We start from the raw sequence: 5,000 nt of genomic DNA on the forward strand, positions 1-5,000 counted from the left end.
ATATTGATTATGCAAAGGTCTGTGTGTGTGTGTTTGTTGTGTTTGAAATAAGTAAACCATATTAGAAGCCCTCCAGAGATTCTGCCAGAGTGTGTGTGTGTGTATGTGTGAAAACAACACGAAGTCAGATAATGTCTGGAGATTCTGCAAGGGTGTTTGTGTGTGTGTGTGTCAAAAGTACAGGAAGTCAGAAGCCCTCTAGAGATTCTGCAAGGGTGAGTGTGTTGTGTTAAAAGGACATGAAATCAGAAGCCCTCTAAGTTTTCTGGAAAGGTATCAGTGTGAGAGTGAGGGAGTGTGTGTGTGTGTGTGTGTGTAAAAAGGACATGAAATCAGAAGTCCTCCAGAGATTCTACAAGTGTGTGTGTGTGTGTGTGTGTTTAAAAAGGACACGAAGTCAGAAGGACTGCAGAGATTTGGCAAGAAAATGAATTTGTGTGTGTGTGTGTGTGTGTGTAAAAAGGACATGAAGTCAGAATCCTTGTAGAGTTCTGGAAGGGTGTATATGTGTGTGTGTATAAAGGACACCAAGTCAGAAGCACTCTAGAGATCCTGCAAGAGTATATCTTTGAGTGTGTGTGTGTTTGTGTGTGTGTGTGTGTGTGTAAAAAGGACATGTTGTTAGAAGTCCTCCACAGATTCTGCACAGGTGTGTGTATGTGTCTGTGTGCGTGTGTGTAAAAAGGATACCAAGTCAGAAGCCGACTATTGATTCTGCAAGTGTATGTGTGTGTGTGTGTGTGTGTAAAAAGGACATGGAATCTGAAGCCGTCCAGAGGTTCTGTAAGGGTTTGTGTGTGTGTGTGTGTACAACAGACACAAATTCAGAAACCCTCTAGATATTCTGCAAGGGTTTGTGTGTGTGTGTGTGTGTGTGTGTGTGTAAAAAGGACAGCAAGTCAGCCACCATCCAGTGATTCTACAAGGGTGTATGTGTGTGTGGTGTGTGTGTGTTTGTTTAAAAAGACACGAAGTCAGAAGCCCTCTAGAGATTCTTCAAGGGTGTGTGTATGTGTGTATGTTTGTGTAAAAATGACACAAAGTCAGAAGCCCTCCAGAGATTCTGCAAGGTTGTATGTGTGTGTGTGTGTGTGTGTGTGTAAAAAGGACACATGAAATCAGAAACACTCCATAGTTTCTGCAAAGGTGTGTGTGTGTGTGTGTGTGTGTAAAAAGGACCAGAAATCAAAAGGACTCTAGAGATTGTGCAAGGTTGTGTGTCTGTGTGTGTGTATAAAAAGGACATGAAGACAGAAGCCCTGCAGGCATTATGCAAGCGTGTGAGTGTGTGTGTGCGTGTGTAAAAGGATAGGAATTTAGAATCGCTGTAGAGTTCCTGCAAGGATGTGTGTGTGTGTGTGTGTGTGTGTAAAAAGGACACGAAGTCTGAATCCCTCTAGAGTTTCTGCAAGGGATGTGTGTGTGTGTGTGTTTATAAACGACATTTTAGAAGTCCTCCAAAGATTCTGAACAGGTGTGTGTATGTGTGTCTGTGTGCGTGTGTGTAAAAAGGACACCAAGTCAGAAGCCCTCTAGAGATCCTGCAAGGGTGTGTCTGTGTGTGTGTATGTTTGTAAAAAGAACACAAAGTAAGAAACCCTCAAGTGATTTTGCAAGGGAATGAGTTTGAGTGTGTATGTGTATGTGTATAAATTACATGACGTTAGATGAATTCCTGCGATTCTGCAAGGATGCATGTATGTGTGTGTGTGTGTGTGTGTGTGTGTGTGTAAAAAGAACACGAAGTCAGAAGCATTCCAGAGACTCTGCAAGGGTGCATGCATGTCTGTGTGTGTGTGTGTGGGTGCGTGCGTAAAAAGAACACGAAGTCCGAAGCCCTCTAGAATTTCTGCAAGGGTGTGTGTATCTGTGTGTGTGTGTGTGTTTAAAAAGGACACAAAGTAAGAAGCCATCCAGGAATTCTGCAAGGATATGTGTGTGTGTGTGTGTGTGTGTAAAAAGGACAGGAAGTCAGAAGCCCTCTAGGAATTTTCCAAAGGTATGAGTATCAGTGTGAGGAAGGGTGTGTGTGTGAGTGTGTGTGTGTAAAAAGGACACGAAGTCAGACCCCCAGAGATTATGCAAGTGTGTGCGTGTAACAAGGACATGACGTCAGAAGACCTCAAGAGATTCTGCAAGGGTGTGTGTGTGTGTGAGTGTGTGTAAAAAGGACACATGAAGTCAGAAACACTCCATAGTTTCTGCAAAGGTGTGTGTGTGTGTGTGTGTAAAAAGATCCTGAAGTCAGAAGCCATCTAGAGATTCTGCATGATGTGTGTGTGTGTGTGTTTGTAAAAAGGAGACCAAGTATGAAGCTCTCAAGAGATTCTGCAAGGTTTTATGTGTGTGAGTGTGTGCGTGTGTAATAAGGTCACAAATTCAGAAGACCTCTAGAAATTCTGCAAGGGCGTGTGTGTGTGTGTGTGTGTGTTTGTAAAAAGGACACGAAGTCAGAAGCCGACTATTGATTCTGCAAAAGTGTGTGTGTGTGTGTGTGTGTGTGTAAAAAGGACATGAAATCAGAAGCCCTCCAGAGGTTCTGTAAGGGTGTGTGTGTGTGTGTGTGTGTGTGTGTAAAAAGGACATGAAGTCAGAAGACCTCTATTGATTCTGCAATGGTGTGTTTGTGTGTGTGTGTGTGTAAAAAGGACATAAAGTCAGAATCATTGTAGAGTTCTGGAAGGGTGTATGTGTGTGTGTGTGTGTATAAAGGACACCAAGTCAGAAGCACTCTAGAGATCCTGCAAGAGTATGTCTTTGTGTGTGTGTGTGTGTGTGTGTGTGTGTAAAAAGGACATGTTGTTAGAAGTCCTCCACAGATTCTGCACAGGTGTGTGTATGTGTCTGTGTGCGTTTGTGTAAAAAGGATACCATATCAGAAACCGACTATTAATTCTGCAAAAGTGTGTGTGTGTGTAAAAAGGACATGGAGTCTGAAGCCGTCCAGAGGTTCTGTAAGTGTGTGTGTGTGTGTGTGTGTGTGTGTGTGTGTAAACAGACACAAATTCAGAAACCCTCTAGATATTCTTCAAGTGTTTGTGTGTGTGTGTGTGTGTGTGTGTGTAAAAAGGACAGCAAGTCAGCCACCATCCAGAGATTCTACCAGGGTGTATGTGTGTTTGGTGTGTGTGTGTTTGTGTAAAAAGACACGAAGTCAGAAGCCCACTAGAGATTCTTCAAGGGTGTGTGTATGTGTGTATGTTTGTGTAAAAAGGACACAAAGTCAGAAGCCCTCCAGAGATTCTGCAAGGTTGTATGTGTGTGTGTGTGTGTGTTTGTGTGTGAGGGTAAAAATTACACGAAGTCAGAAGCCCAATATTGATTATGCAAAGGTCTGTGTGTGTGTGTGTTTGTTGTGTTTGAAATAAGTAAACCATATTAGAAGCCCTCCAGAGATTCTGCCAGAGTGTGTGTGTGTGTGTATGTGTGAAAACAACACGAAGTCAGAAAATGTCTGGAGATTCTACAAGGGTGTTTGTGTGTGTGTGTGCGTGTCAAAAGTACAGGAAGTCAGAAGCCCTCTAGAGATTCTGCAAGGGTGAGTATGTTGTGTTAAAAGGACATGAAATCAGAAGCCCTCTAGGTTTTCTGGAAAGGTATGAGTGTGAGAGTGAGGGAGTGTGTGTGTGTGTGTGTGTGTGTGTAATAAGGACATGAAATCAGAAGTCCTCCAGAGTGAGAGTGAGGGAGTGTGTGTGCAATAAGGACATGAAATCAGAAGTCCTCCAGAGATTCTACAAGTGTATGTGTGTGTGTGTGTGTGTGTGTTTAAAAAGGACACGAAGTCAGAAGGACTTCAGAGATTTGGCAAGAAAATGAGTTTGTGTGTGTGTGTGTGTGTGTGTGTGTGTGTGTAAAAAGGACATGAAATCAGAATCCTTGTAGAGTTCTGGAAGGGTGTATGTGTGTGTGTGTATAAAGGACACCAAGTCAGAAGCACTCTAGAGATCCTGCAAGAGTATATCTTTGTGTGTGTGTGTGTGTGTGTGTGTGTGTGTGTAAAAAGGACATGTTGTTAGAAGTCCTCCACAGATTCTGCACAGGTGTGTGTATGTGTGTCTGTCTGCGTGTGTGTAAAAAGGATACCAAGTCAGAAGCCGACTATTGATTCTGGAAAAGTGTGTGTGTGTGTGTGTGTAAAAAGGACATGAAGTCAGAATCCTTGTAGAGTTCTGGAAGGGTGTATGTGTGTGTGTGTGTGTATAAAGGACACCAAGTCAGAAGCACTCTAGAGATCCTGCAAGAGTATGTCTTTGTGTGTGTGTGTGTGTGTGTGTGTGTAAAAAGGACATGTTGTTAGAAGTCCTCCACAGATTCTACACAGGTGTGTGTATGTGTCTGTGTGCGTGTGTGTAAAAAAGACACCAAGTCATAAGCCGACTATTGATTCTGCAAAAGTGTATGTGTGTGTGTGTGTGTGTGTGTGTGTGTAAAAAGGACATGGAGTCTGAAGCCGTCCAGAGGTTCTGTAAGTGTGTGTGTGTGTGTGTGTGAGTAAACAGACACAAATTCAAAAACCCTCTAGATATTCTTCAAGTGTTTGTGTGTGTGTGTGTGTGTGCAAAAAGGACAGCAAGTCAGCCACCATCCAGAGATTCTACCAAAGTGTATGTGTGTGTGGTGTGTGTGTGTGTTTGTGTAAAAAGACACGAAGTCAGAAGCCCTCTAGAGATTCTTCAAGGGTGTGTGTATGTGTGTATGTTTGTGTAAAAAGGACACAAAATCAGAAGCCCTCCAGAGATTCTGCAAGGTTGTATGTGTGTGTGTGTGTGTGTGTAAAAAGGACACATGAAGTCAGAAACACTCCATAGTTTCTGCAAAGGTGTGTGTGTGTGTGTGTGTGTGTAAAGAAAAAAGTCAGAAACCCTCTAGATATTCTGGAAGGATGTGTTTGTGTGAGTGTGTGTGTGTGTGTGTATAAAGGACAAGAAATCAAAAGAACTCTAGAGATTGTGCAAGGTTGTGTGTCTGTGTGTGTGTATAAAAAGGACATGAAGACA

This window comes from Tenrec ecaudatus, chromosome 4 (assembly GCF_050624435.1).
Source record: "Tenrec ecaudatus isolate mTenEca1 chromosome 4, mTenEca1.hap1, whole genome shotgun sequence".
Classification (NCBI taxonomy): Eukaryota; Metazoa; Chordata; class Mammalia; order Afrosoricida; family Tenrecidae; genus Tenrec; species Tenrec ecaudatus.